This window comes from Oncorhynchus mykiss, chromosome 3 (assembly GCF_013265735.2).
Source record: "Oncorhynchus mykiss isolate Arlee chromosome 3, USDA_OmykA_1.1, whole genome shotgun sequence".
Taxonomy (NCBI): domain Eukaryota; kingdom Metazoa; phylum Chordata; class Actinopteri; order Salmoniformes; family Salmonidae; genus Oncorhynchus; species Oncorhynchus mykiss.
In genome coordinates, this window is record NC_048567.1 from 52,443,344 (window position 1) to 52,458,621 (window position 15,278).

A 15,278-nucleotide genomic window follows, 5' to 3' on the forward strand; every position below is an offset into this window, starting at 1 on the left:
AGTATATATATATATATATATCCGCCACACTGAACCTCAACACGGGGGCCCCTCAGGGGTGGGTGCTTACTCAACTCCTGTACTCTCGGTTCACCCACGACTGCATGACCGTGCATGACTCCAACACCATCATTACGTAAGCTGACCACATGACGATGGTAGGCCTGATCACTGAATACGATGAAAAAGCATACTGGGTGTAGGTTAATTACCTGGAAGTGTGGTGCCAGGACATCAACCTCTCCCTCAATGTCAGCTGATTGTGAACTACAGGAAACAGAGGGCCGAGCATGGGCCGATCCACATCCTGTAGTGGAGCGGGTCGATAGCTTCAAGTTCTATGGTGTCAACATCACTAAGGAATTAACACAGCAACACTGTTGAAGGCATGACAACGCCTCTTTCCCCTCAGGAGGTTGAAAATATGTTTTACAATTATTATTATTATTCTTTTTTTATTCTTTACACAGAAGCATCCAGGGTCAATGCCCTGATCAAGGGCATGTTGACCGATTTACCACCAGGCCAAAAAACGTGAACCCAAACCCTCCAAGATCCCCTCACAGTTCCCCAATAGCTGTCCTTCAACCATGCGAGACCCCTCCCAAAGTCCCCACAGGAAGAAAAATTAAAAATAAAATGTATTCCGTTCCACACCCCCAAGAACCCCCCAATGCTATACAACCAAGAGAATGAACTAAAGAGAAAAAAGTAAAAGACAGAGGAAAAACGAAAACAACAATGCAAAAAAATTAATTTAAAATAAATGACATCAAGTAGGACAACTAAAATCATAACAGCAATGCCAACTGTATATGTTTGTGTGCATGCCTGGCACGATTACATGTATGTGTGTGTTCTTGTATGTGTTTATTTGAATGAGAGTGTGTGTATATGCATTTATTTTGACTTTTTTAATTAATAAATGATTCATTGTATCTCCCACACAGCAACTCCACTCCCACTTGTCTCCAATTCCACATACCAACCCTCAGCTTCCCTCAGCCCATCCCATCTATCTCTGCTGGTCACACACTTCGGGTTTCTACGCAACACATATCTTTCAACTATGCCGTGATGTTTAACGTACAATTTCAATCTATCTAATCAAATAGATTCCACAGATTGTGAGTTGAAGATAAATAATTTTACTAAGAGTATTAGTATATTAGTAATTGACAGACCCCGTCTCTCCAGATCTCCTAACAGTACTATTTCTAGGGTCAATTTTAGATCAATGCTATGCATTTTCAGCCATTCCTGAACCTGTGACCAGAAACAGGCTACCTGAGGGCAATACCAAAATACATGGTCTATTGATTCTGTATCCTCACAACAAAATCTGCGGAGCTTTGATGATTTTATGCCCCAAATATTCTACATTTTGTTGTTTGCAAGAATTCTATGTAATACTTTTAGCTGAAAAGTACGAAGTCTTGAATCTTGCATTGTTTTATATATCATACGAAGTCCATGGAATCGGTACATCAAAAATCTCTTCCCAACTAGTTTGCAATCTGTATGGCACAGTTGTCAACATCCTGGTCCTCAAATGAAACTAGTATGCTTTCCTATTTATGCTATTTTTATTCCTCTGCCAGTTTTGATCCTTTATATTGGGCAGACAGACCAGTTCCCTACCTCCTCCCGCTGCCACCTGCCTCCTCCATTTTTGGGGTAACGCTGTAATCAATTGGTTGTACTCTTGGATTGAACAGACCTTTCCGTACAATTCTGATAACTACATAAGGGACATAACTACCATTCCAATGTACAACATAATTTAAGAAAAAAATACCCCTTTCAAACATCTTTCCAATAAATACAGGCATTTTATCAACCAACACATTTGAGTTCAGCCATAATATTAGTTGCAATATTTGTTCTATCTTTTCAGGGGGGTGAAATTGAAATTGTAGCCAGCTCTTCAATGCTTGTTTGAAAAAGAGAGATACTATTTGTCACGGTGAGTGAATGAGGACCCAAAAGCGAATTAACTTAACAGAGCTACTTTAATAACCAAACATAGGTAGGTTCAGACAGACCGGCAGATTCCGACAGGACAGGACAAGGTTACAGCAAACATGACGATAGTCTGGTTCAGGCATGAAACACAACAAACAAGAATCCGACAAAGACAGGAGCAGAAACAGAGAGAGATATAGGGACCTAATCAGAGGGAAAAAGGGAACAGGTGGGAAACGGGGTGAATGGGTAGTTAGGAGGAGACAAGGAACAGCTGGGGGAAAGCGGGGGAGAAAAGGTAACCTAATACGACCAGCAGAGGGAGACAGGGTGAAAGGAAAGGACAGAAAGACACAACATGACAATACATGACAGTACCCCCCCACTCACCGAGCGCCTCCTGGCGCACTCGAGGAGGAAACCTGGCGGCAACGGAGGAAATCCTCGATCAGCGCACGGTCCAGCACGTCCCGAGAGGGAACCCAACTCCTCTCCTCAGGACCGTACCCCTCCCAATCTACGAGGTACTGGTGACCACGGCCCCGAGGACGCATGTCCAAAATCCTGCGGACCCTGTAGATGGGTGCGCCCTCGACAAGGATGGGGGGGGGGGGGGAAGACGAGCGGGGGCGCGAAGAACGGGCTTGATACAGGAGACATGGAAGACCGGGTGGACGCGACGAAGGTATCGCGGAAGAAGAAGTCGAACTGCGACAGGATTAATGACCCGAGAAATACGGAACGGACCAATGAACCGCGGGGTCAACTTGCGAGAAGCCGTCTTAAGGGGAAGGTTCTGAGTGGAGAGCCAAACTCTCTGACCGCGACAATATCTAGGACTCTTAGTTCTACGCTTATTAGCAGCCCTCACAGTCTGCGTCCTATAACGGCAAAGTGCAGACCTGACCCTCTTCCAGGTGCGCTCGCAACGTTGGACAAAAGCCTGAGCGGAGGGGACGCTGGACTCGGCGAACTGAGATGAGAACAGCGGAGGCTGGTACCCGAGGCTACTCTGAAAAGGAGATAGCCCGGTCGCAGACGAAGGAAGCGAGTTGTGGGCGTATTCTGCCCAGGGGAGCTGTTCTGACCAAGACGCAGGGTTGCGAAAAGAAAGACTGCGTAAGATGCGACCAATAGTCTGATTGGCCCGTTCTGCTTGACCGTTAGACTGGGGGTGAAAGCCGGAAGAGAGACTGACGGAAGCCCCAATCAAACGGCAAAACTCCCTCCAAAATTGAGACGTGAATTGCGGACCTCTGTCCGAAACGACGTCTGACGGAAGGCCATGAATTCTGAAAACATTCTCGATGATGATTTGTGCCGTCTCTTTAGCAGAAGGAAGCTTAGCAAGGGGAATGAAATGAGCCGCCTTAGAGAACCTATCGACAACCGTAAGAATAACAGTCTTCCCCGCTGACGAAGGCAGTCCGGTGACAAAATCTACGGCGATGTGAGACCACGGTCGAGAGGGAATGGGAAGCGGCCTGAGACGGCCGGCAGGAGGAGAGTTACCGGACTTAGTCTGCGCGCAGACCGAACAAGCAGCCACGAAACGACGCGTGTCATGCTCCCGGGTGGGCCACCAAAAACGCTGGCGAATGGAAGCAAGCGTACCCCGAACGCCAGGGTGGCCGGCTAACTTGGCAGAGTGAGCCCACTGAAGAACGGCCAGACGAGTAGGAACGGGAACGAAAAGAAGGTTCCTAGGACAAGCGCGCGGCGACGGAGTGTGAGTGAGCGCTTGCTTTACCTGCCTCTCAATTCCCCAGACAGTCAACCCGACAACACGCCCCTCAGGGAGAATCCCCTCGGGGTCAGTGGAGGCTACTGAAGAACTGAAGAGACGAGATAAAGCATCAGGCTTGGTGTTCTTAGAGCCCGGACGATAAGAAATCACGAACTCGAAACGAGCGAAAAACAGCGCCCAACGCGCCTGACGCGCATTAAGTCGTTTGGCAGAACGGATGTACTCAAGGTTCCTATGGTCAGTCCAAACGACAAAAGGAACGGTCGCCCCCTCCAACCACTGTCGCCATTCGCCTAGGGCTAACCGGATGGCGAGCAGTTCGCGGTTTCCCACATCATAGTTACGTTCCGACGGCGACAGGCGATGAGAAAAATACGCGCATGGGTGGACCTTGTCGTCAGAGAGGGAGCGCTGAGAAAGAATGGCTCCCACGCCCACCTCTGACGCGTCAACCTCGACAACGAACTGTCTAGAGACGTCAGGTGTAACAAGGATAGGAGCGGATGTAAAGCGATTCTTGAGGAGATCAAAAGCTCCCTGGGCGGAAACGGACCACTTAAAGCACGTCTTGACAGAAGTAAGGGCTGTGAGAGGAGCTGCCACCTGACCGAAATTACGGATGAAACGACGATAGAAGTTCGCGAAGCCGAGAAAGCGCTGCAGCTCGATGCGTGACTTAGGGGCGGGCCAATCAATGACAGCTTGGACCTTAGCGGGATCCATCTTAATGCCTTCAGCGGAAATAACAGAACCGAGAAATGTGACGGAGGAGGCATGAAAAGTGCACTTCTCAGCCTTCACAAAAAGACAATTCTCTAAAAGGCGCTGGAGGACACGTCGAACGTGCTGAACATGAATCTGGAGTGACGGTGAAAAAATCAGGATATCGTCAAGGTAAACGAAAACAAAGATGTTCAGCATGTCTCTCAGGACATCATTGACTAATGCCTGAAAGACAGCTGGAGCGTTAGCGAGGCCGAAAGGAAGAACCCGGTATTCAAAGTGCCCTAACGGAGTATTAAACGCCGTCTTCCACTCGTCCCCCTCCCTGATGCGCACGAGATGGTAAGCGTTACGAAGGTCCAACTTAGTGAAAAACCTGGCTCCCTGCAGGATCTCGAAGGCTGAAGACATAAGAGGAAGCGGATAACGATTCTTCACTGTTATGACATTCAGCCCTCGATAATCTATGCAGGGGCGCAGAGACCCGTCCTTCTTCTTGACAAAAAAAAACCCCGCTCCGGCGGGAGAGGAGGAGGGGACTATGGTACCGGCGTCAAGAGCTACAGACAAATAATCCTCGAGAGCCTTACGTTCGGGAGCCGACAGAGAGTATAGTCTACCCCGGGGGGGAGTGGTTCCCGGAAGGAGATCAATACTACAATCATACGACCGGTGTGGAGGAAGAGAGGTGGCCCTGGACCGACTGAACACCGTGCGCAGATCGTGATATTCCTCCGGCACCCCTGTCAAATCACCAGGCTCCTCCTGTGAAGAAGAGACAGAGGAAACAGGAGGGATAGCAGACATTAAACATTTCACATGACAAGAGACGTTCCAGGAGAGGATAGAATTACTAGACCAATTAATGGAAGGATTATGACAAACTAGCCAGGGATGGCCCAAAACAACAGGTGTAAAAGGTGAACGAAAAATTTAAAAAGAAATGGTTTCGCTATGATTACCAGAAACAGTGAGGGTTAAAGGTAGCGTCTCACGCTGAATCCTGGGGAGAGGACTACCATCCAGGGCGAACAAGGCCGTGGACTCCCTTAACTGTCTGAGAGGAATGTCATGTTCCCGAGCCCAGGTCTCGTCCATAAAACAGCCCTCCGCCCCAGAGTCTATTAAGGCACTGCAGGAAGCTGACGAACCGGTCCAGCGTAGATGGACCGACAAGGTAGTGCAGGATCTTGAAGGAGAGACAGGAGTAGTAGCGCTCACCAGTAGCCCTCCGCTTACTGATGAGCTCTGGCTTTTACTGGACATGAAGTGACAAAATGACCAGCAGAACCGCAATAGAGACAGAGGCGGTTGGTGATTCTCCGTTCCCTCTCCTTAGTCGAGATGCGGATACCTCCCAGCTGCATAGGCTCAGCTCCCGAGCCGGCAGAGGAAGATGGTAGTGATGCGGAGAGGGGGGCAACGGAGAGCGCGAGCTCCTTTCCACGAGCTCGGTGACGAAGATCAACCCGTCGCTCAATGCGAATAGCGAGTTCAATCAAGGAATCCACGCTGGAAGGAACCTCCCGGGAGAGAATCTCATCCTTTACCTCTGCGCGGAGACCCTCCAGAAGACGAGCGAGCAAGGCCGGCTCGTTCCAGCCACTGGAGGCAGCAAGAGTGCGAAACTCAATAGAGTAGTCAGTTATGGATCGATTGCCTTGACATAGGGAAGACAGGGCCCTGGAAGCCTCCTCCCCAAAAACAGATCGATCAAAAACCCGTATCATCTCCTCCTTAAAGTCCTGATACTGGTTAGTACACTCAGCCCTTGCCTCCTAGATTGCCGTGCCCCACTCACGAGCCCGTCCAGTAAGGAGAGATATGACGTAGGCGACACGAGCAGTGCTCCTGGCGTAAGTGTTGGGCTGGAGAGAAAACACAATATCACACTGGGTGAGGAACGAGCGGCATTCAGTGGGCTCCCCAGAGTAACACGGTGGGTTATTGATTCTGGGCTCCGGAGATTCGAAAGCCCTGGAAGTGGCCGGTGGATCGAGGCGGAGATGGTGAACCTGTTCTGTGAGGTTGGAGACTTGGGTGGCCAGGGTCTCAACGGCATGTCGAGCAGCAGACAATTCCTGCTCGTGTCTGCCTAGCATCGCTCCCTGGATCTCGACGGCTGAGTGGAGAGGATCCGAAGTCGCTGGGTCCATTCTTGGTCGGATTCTTCTGTCACGGTGAGTGAATGAGGACCCAAAAGCGAATTAACTTAACAGAGCTACTTTAATAACCAAACATAGGTAGGTTCAGACAGACCGGCAGATTCCGACAGGACAGGACAAGGTTACAGCAAACATGACGATAGTCTGGTTCAGGCATGAAACACAACAAACAAGAATCCGACAAAGACAGGAGCAGAAACAGAGAGAGATATAGGGACCTAATCAGAGGGAAAAAGGGAACAGGTGGGAAACGGGGTGAATGGGTAGTTAGGAGGAGACAAGGAACAGCTGGGGGAAAGCGGGGGAGAAAAGGTAACCTAATACGACCAGCAGAGGGAGACAGGGTGAAAGGAAAGGACAGAAAGACACAACATGACAATACATGACACTATTTTCAATTAATCAAAAATGAGACATGGCAATCTGCACACATGCAAAAAGGCACATTTTAAACAATGGATGAGCTTTTCTTAGTAATCTACTTGAGAACCATTTAGGGTTCAAATACAACTTTTGAATAAGTGAAGCTTTAAGAGAGAGGTTAAGTGCTTTTATATTTAAAATCTCAACCCACCCAATTCATATTCATTATATAGATAGGCACATTTTATTTTGTCTGGTTTAGCATCCCAGATAAAGCGAAATATTTTTCCTCATATGATTTGAAAAATGAATCATCATGAGTAGGCAGTGCCATAAGTAAGTGAGTAAACTGAGATATGACTAAGGAGTTATCAGGACATGTTTTCCATAAATAGACATGTATTTACCTCTCCATGGTTGCAGGATCTTGTCTATTTTTACAAGTTTTCAATTGAAATTCATTGTGGAGAGCTTATTTATATCTTTTGTGATATGAATACCGAGTATGTCTACTTCACCATCAGCCCATTTTATAGGTAAACTGCAGGCTAATGTAAAAGTTGTATTTTTTAAGGATCCAAAATGTAATATTGTACACTTATCATAAATAGATTTTGTTACAGAGGGTACAGAAAACTTATCTAGATCTTCAATGAGACATTGCAGGGATCTAGCGTGTGGACTTAACATAAAACTTGAGTCATCGGCATACATGGACACCTTTGTTTTTAAGTCTTGGATTTCTAATCCTCTAATGTTGTCATTGGATCTGATTTTAATAGCTAGCATTTTGATGGCCATAACGAATAGATATGGTGACAGCGAACACCCTTGTTTAACTCCTTTTGACAATTCAAATCTCTCTGAGAAGTAGCCGTTATTTACTATTTTACACCTAGGGTTGCTATACATAATTTTTTTACCCATTTTATAAGAGAATTACCGAAATTGAAAAAATCCAGGCATTTATAAATAAAATCAGTCTTACTTTATCAAATGCATTTTCAAAATACGCTATAAATACCATTCCTGGCTTCTTATATGTTTTATTATGTTACTATTATTTCTAGTAGTTGTCATATATTATCTCCAATGTATCGTCCATGTAAAAAACCTGTCTGATCAGGATGAACATGTCACGATCGTCGTAGTGAGGAGACCAAAGCGCAGCGTGATGTGAATACATCTTTTTAATGAAAGACGGAAAACACGAAGTACACTAAACAAACAAACAAAACGAACGAACGTGATCGCTATCAAAACTGAGTGCAAACATGCAACATCACATAGACAATAACCCACGAAATACGCAAAGAAGATGGATGCCTAAATATGGTTCCCAATCAGAGACAACGATAAACAGCTGCCTCTAATTGAGAACCAATCTAGGCAACCATAGACATACATAAACACCTAGATGGTAAACAACCCCATAAACCTACAAAACCCATAGACAGTACAAAAACACATACATCAACCATGTCACACCCTGACATAACCAAAATATATAAAGAAAACAAAGAATACTCAGGTCAGGGCGTGACAGAACAATACCTGGTAAAACCCTTTTAATTCTGAGTGCTATGCATTTTGCTAGTATTTTTGCATCACAACATTGAAGTGTAAGGGGCCTCCAGTTTTTTAGATAGACTGGGTCTTTATATTTGCCATCTGGGTCTTGTTTTAAAAATAGAGAAATCAGACATTCCTGCTGAGTACCTGACAGACTACCATTTCTATATCAATCAATCAATCAAATGTATTTATAAAGCCCTTCTTACATCAGCTGATGTCACAAAGTGCTGTACAGAAACCCAGGCTAAAACCCCAAACAGCAAGCAATGTAGGTGTAGAAGCACGGTGGCTTGGAAAAGCTCCCTAGAAAGGCCAGAAGCTTGGAATAAACCTAGAGAGGAACCAGGCTATGAGGGGTGGCCAATCGTCTTCTGGCTGTGCCGGGTGGAGATTATAACAGAACATGGCCAAGATGTTCAAATGTTCATAGATGACCAGCAGGGTCAAATAATAATAATCACAGTGCTTGCTGAGTGTGCAACGGGTCAGCACCTCAGGAGTAAATGTCAGTTGGCTTTTCATAGCCAATCATTCAGAGTATCTCTACTGCTCCTGCTGTTTCTAGAGAGTTAAAAACAGCAGGTCTGGGACAGGTAGCACGTCCGGTGAACAGGTCAGGGTTCCATAGCGGCAGGCAGAACAGTTGAAACTGGAGAAGCAGCACGGCCAGGTGGACTGGGGACAGCAAGGAGTCATCAGGCCAGGTAGTCCTGAGGCATGGTCCTAGGGCTCAGGTCCTCCGAGAGAGAGAAAGAAAGAAAGAAAGAAAGAAAGATAGAAAGAAAGAACGAGAGAAAGAAAAAGAGAAAAAGAGAGAAAGAGAGAGATAATTAGAGAGAGCATACTTAAATTCATACAGGACACTGGATAAGACAGGAGAAATACTCCAGACTATAACAGCCCCCCGACTTATAAACTACTGCAGCATAAATACTGGAGGCTGAGACAGGAGGGGTCGGGAGACACTGTGGCCCCATCCGATGAAACCCCTGGACAGGGCCAAACAGGCAGGATATAACCCCACCCACTTTGCCAAAGCACAGCCCCCACACCACTTGAGGGATATCTTCAACCACCAACTTACCATCCTGAGACAAGGCAGAGTATAGCCCACAAAGATCTCCGCCACGGCACAACCCAAGGGGGGGCGCCAACCCGGACAGGAAGATCACATCCCCCTCCTAGGGATGGCATGGAAGAGCACTAGTAACTAGTAACTAGCCCCTGTAATAGGGTTAGAGGCAGAGAATCCCAGTGGAGAGAGGGGAAACAAGTTAAAACAATCTAACAATGGAGCTTTTAGTATATCAAAAAATACTTGATATACCTCTACCGGTATGCCATTAAGCCCTGGGGTTTTTCCAGACTGAAAGGATTTAATAGCCTCAAAAAGTTATTCCTCCGTAATTTTGCCTTTGCACTGATCTTTGTTCATTTTCAATTTTTTATATTATTTGGAAATAATTCCTTGCCATAATCTTCATTCAGTGGGAAAGGATGAGACGGAAAAGAGAACATCTGCCTAAAATAATTAGAACATCTGCCTAAAATAATTAGCTTTTAAAATATAATTTGGAGAATCATAGATGACTCCGTCTTCAGTAATGAGTTTCTGTAAATTCATTTCGTTAGCGTTCCTATATTGGACATTTTTCTCCCTATTCTATCCAGTTTGCTTTATTTTTGTAATAGATTACATTAGATCGTTCTTGAATAAGTTCCTCAAGATCTTTTTGTTTTTCCTCTAACTTATTTTGTATCTCTGTAGTATCACTTTTATTGCTATCTATCTGTACTATTAGTTCATGGATTACCCTTGTTAGTCTCTTTAGCCAGAAACTGCTTTGTTATTATTGATGAATATTGAATTGAATGACCCCTGAAGGTACATTTAAAGGTATTTTAAAGGATTTGCTGAACCTATATTATACCGGAAAAATTCAGTTATTAATTATTTTGTATTAGTTAAAAATAAGTTGTCCTCCAGTAAACTTTGATTAAATTTACAATATCCCCATCCACGTGGAAAAACTATAAGAGTTATGTGAATGCCAATTAGATGATGATCCGATCGCATTCTGTCTCCTATTAAAACTTTTTAAACCTTTGATGCAAGAGAGAAAGAGACAAGGAACTAGTCAAGACGACTAGCTTGATTAAGTATATGTATGTATATCTCACTAGGTCGGGGTTTTTTAGTCTCCAAATATCCACTATTTCTAATGTGTCCATAATATTTCCTGACGGGCATGGTGGTGATAGTTTGTAGAGTGATTACCTTCAAGGTCCATTGTGTTATAGTAACACTGTGTTATAGTCTCCTACCATAATGATTAGATAATTTGTTGCCTGTAAGTTCAATAAATTGGTATAAATGTTTTCAAAGAAGTGTGGATCATCCTGATTTGGACCATATAGATTAATAAGCCAAAGCTCTTTTTCGTCCACTTTCATATTCAGAAGGATCCACCTTCCTTGCGAATCATTCCCGCCTGTTTGACAATTCAGATCGAAATTTTTGCTAATTAATATCATTACATCCTTTGAATTCCTTTGTCCATGACAGAAAATTACAGTGCCTTGCGAAAGTATTCGGCCCCCTTGAACTTTGCGACCTTTTGCCACATTTCAGGCTTCAAACATAAAGATATAAAACTGTATTTTTTTGTGAAGAATCAACAACAAGTGGGACACAATCATGAAGTGGAACGACATTTATTGGATATTTCAAACTTTTTTAACAAATCAAAAATTGAAAAATTGGGAGTGCAAAATTATTCAGCCCCTTTACTTTTAGTGCAGCAAACTCTCTCCAGAAGTTCAGTGAGGATCTCTGAATGATCCAATGTTGACCTAAATGACTAATGATGATAAATACAATCCACCTGTGTGTAATCAAGTCTCCGTATCAATGCACCTGCACTGTGATAGTCTCAGAGGTCCGTTAAAGGCGCAGAGAGCATCATGAAGAACAAGGAACACACCAGGAAGGTCCGAGATACTGTTGTGAAGAAGTTTAAAGCCGGATTTGGATACAAAAATATTTCCCAAGCTTTAAACATCCCAAGGAGCACTGTGCAAGCGATAATATTGAAATGGAAGGAGTATCAGACCACTGCAAATCTACCAAGACCTGGCCATCCCTCTAAACTTTCAGCTCATACAAGGAGAAGACTGATCAGAGATGCAGCCAAGAGGCCCATGATCACTCTGGATGAACTGCAGAGATCTACAGCTGAGGTGGGAGACTGTCCATAGGACAACAATCAGTCGTATATTGCACAAATCTGGCCTTTATTGAAGAGTGGCAAGAAGAAGCCATTTCTTAAAGATATCCATAAAAAGTGTTGTTTAAAGTTTGCCACAAGCCACCTGGGAGACACACCAAACATGTGGAAGAAGGTGCTCTGGTCAGATGAAACCAAAATTGAACTTTTTGGCAACAATGCAAAACGTTATGTTTGGCGTAAAAGCAACACAGCTGAACACACCATCCCCACTGTCAAACATGGTGGTGGCAGCATCATGGTTTGGGCATGCTTTTCTTCAGCAGGGACAGGGAAGATGGTTAAAATTGATGGGAAGATGGATGGAGCCAAATACAGGACCATTCTGGAAGAAAACCTGATGGAGTCTGCAAAAGACCTGAGACTGGGACGGAGATTTGTCTTCCAACAAGACAATGATCCAAAACATAAAGCAAAATCTACAATGGAATGGTTCAAAAATAAACATATCCAGGTGTTAGAATGCCCAAGTCAAAGTCCAGACCTGAATCCAATCGAGAATCTGTGGAAAGAACTAAAAACTGCTGTTCACAAATGCTCTCCATCCAACCTCACTGAGCTCGAGCTGTTTTGCAAGGAGGAATGGGAAAAAATGTCAGTCTCTCGATGTGCAAAACTGATAGAGACATACCCCAAGCGACGTACAGCTGTAATCACAGCAAAAGGTGGCGCTACAAAGTATTAACTTAAGGGGGCTGAATAATTTTGCACGCCCAATTTTTCAGTTTTTGATTTGTTAAAAAAGTTTGAAATAACCAAAAAATGTCGTTCCACTTCATGATTGTGTCCCACTTGTTGATGATTCTTCACAAAAAAATATAGTTTTATATCCTTATGTTTGAAGCCTGAAATGTGGCAAAAGGTCGCAAAGTTCAAGGGGGCCGAATACTTTCGCAAGGCACTGTATTTCACCACCCCATTCCTTTTTCCTGTAAACAGCACATGTTAAATTTTCTTTTAGCCATGTAAAGGCTGATCTTCTTTTTTTATCTGCTAAACCATTACAATTATAACTGGCTATGCTTATTTTCCCCCTTACAATAACTAGATACTATTCTCAGTCTAAATTGACCATAATTCGTGCTTGTAAAGTTACTGCCATCAGAGGTATTGTGAAGGTCAAAGCTTTCAAATCTTTCAAGTCTGATATTTAGAATTCAAGAAATAGGTTCTAGCAATATTTGTTTAATCCCTTGCCTGTTTGACTGTGAGCTGTGTACATCTGATGTGTGACTGATGTGTGACTGTGTACTCGGTGGAAAGCCACTTTGTTTACAGTCTCTATGTGAAGTTTCAAGGCGGATTGCATGAATTCTCTGATCGCGCCCTCTGGATTATTGGATGCGTCTTCAGGAATCCCAGAAAAAAAAATATTTTCATGCATGCTACGACTTTGTATGTCTGGTAGCGACTCCTTCACCCTATTTTCCCTGAGTAGGCAATCCATGTTGGAATCGTATATTTTTACCTTGGCTGTGAGTGCCTTGTTTTCTCTTTGGAGCGTGAGAATTTCACTCTGTCTGAACTCCAAACACCCCCTCAGCCCTGCTACCTCCTCAAACAACTTTTCCAGTGTTGCATGGATTCCAGCCAGAGCACTAGCCTCTACCTCAATGGTAAGTAAATCGTCCATGTCTGTAGAATCATCTGTTTTTCTTTTTTTTGTCGGGTTAAAGTTATTTTGTGAGGTGGTCGGATCTTTCCATGATGGAGTATGTTGTTCCTCCATAGCGTAAAGCTGTTGGTACTCGTCGATTTCCCTCAGGATCTCCTTAGTATCCAGAATGGCTCTTTACTGCAACCAGTTGTTTTATGAAAGATAATGAGTCTTTCCCACGACGACGACAGGTGTCTGTAGTACAGCCAGCTAGCACTCATGGAGTCCATGCAAAAAAAAGGAACACAAACTTGCAGTCCCAGCCGTAAAGGCTAACCACGTCGTGGAATCCTTAGCAACAAAAGTTTAGTTCGGAATAAAATCGATTTAATGAAAATGTTTTAATATAAACAAACTGAGTGTAGACAGTACTGTGTTCTGTTGCGTGCTCTGATGGTTGAAAAGGTTTGGTTTGGGCCCTCAGATTCTCAAACAGTTCTACAGCTGCACCATTGAGAGCATATTGACTGGTTGCATCACCGCCTGGTATGGCAACTGCTAGGCCCCCGACTGCACTAGCCTCTGTAGCAAGACGCTACATCACTGGGGCCAAGCTGCCTGCCACCTAGGACCTCTATAGCAGGGGGTTTCAGACGAAGGTGCTAAACATTTTCTGAGACTCCAGCCACCCAAGTCATAGACTGTTCTCTCTGCTACCACATGGCAAGCGGTACCGATGCAAGTCTGTAACCAACAGGACCCTGAACAGCTTCTACCCCCAAGTCATAAGACTAGTAGATACTTAACCCCGCCCCCAAAAAACTAACGATTTGCATTGACCCCCCTTTTGCTGTTATTCTGGCTGCAGAGGTTGACATGACTGTGTTAGCCTTAGTTGGCTAGCTAGCAAGCAAGAAATAAGAATGTTGCCAAACAGCATGGCAACCGAATAAAAAGAATGAACAATCCAATGCCTGTTACATCCAATACCTGTTTGCCTGAGTCTGATGCAGCGCAGGTGCTTGTTCGCATGTACACATGCATATACACACAAACGCATTCAAACGCACACATATGCATTTTTGTTTTTAGTTGTTGGTGCATTGGGGGACGGTAGCCTGTGGGGGGGCAGCTCTCGGGGAACTGTTGGGGGATCTTGGATGGTTGGTGACCTGGCAGTTGGGACCTTGGGCCGGTGGACAATAGGTCGCTGGTTCGGGTCCCCGTTTTGACTTGATGGGAAATCTGTCGATGTGCCCTTGGGCGGGGTGCTAGACCCTGGCTACTCCTGTCGGTCACTCTGGATGGGAATCTGTTAGATGACTGAATGTAATGTAAATGTTCTGCGGCTTCACTGCAGGTAGATTGAATGTTTTCATATTCTATAATAGAAAAACTATAATAAAATAAATAAGGCATGTAGTTTATATGGGTAAATGTGTGCTTTAGTATTGTTTTGTTTGTCCGTTATGTACTTTACCTTGGATAAATTCAACCGCACTCATCTTCATGCTCATCCATTATTTCCAAGGTAATGTACAGAACATCAGTGTTTATCCCTTACTTAAATTATGGATTATGCTCAAATGGGAGCATTTTGCTGTAAATGGAAGGATGAGTAAAGTGTATAACCCACTTCAAAAGTAAAAAAAAAACTGCAGACAAAATGTGAATACCTGATAGGGTCAATTCCCAGTGGGGAGGATTTGCAAGTCAATCCGAAACTTTCCGAAATGTAGTAATTTACAATGAAATATTGATTGCAAAATCAATGGCAAATGCAAGATCATAGGATCATCTGCTTCAAATTCCCCCAATCCTCATCTAACCTCTTGTGATCTTCCAGGCAAATAGAT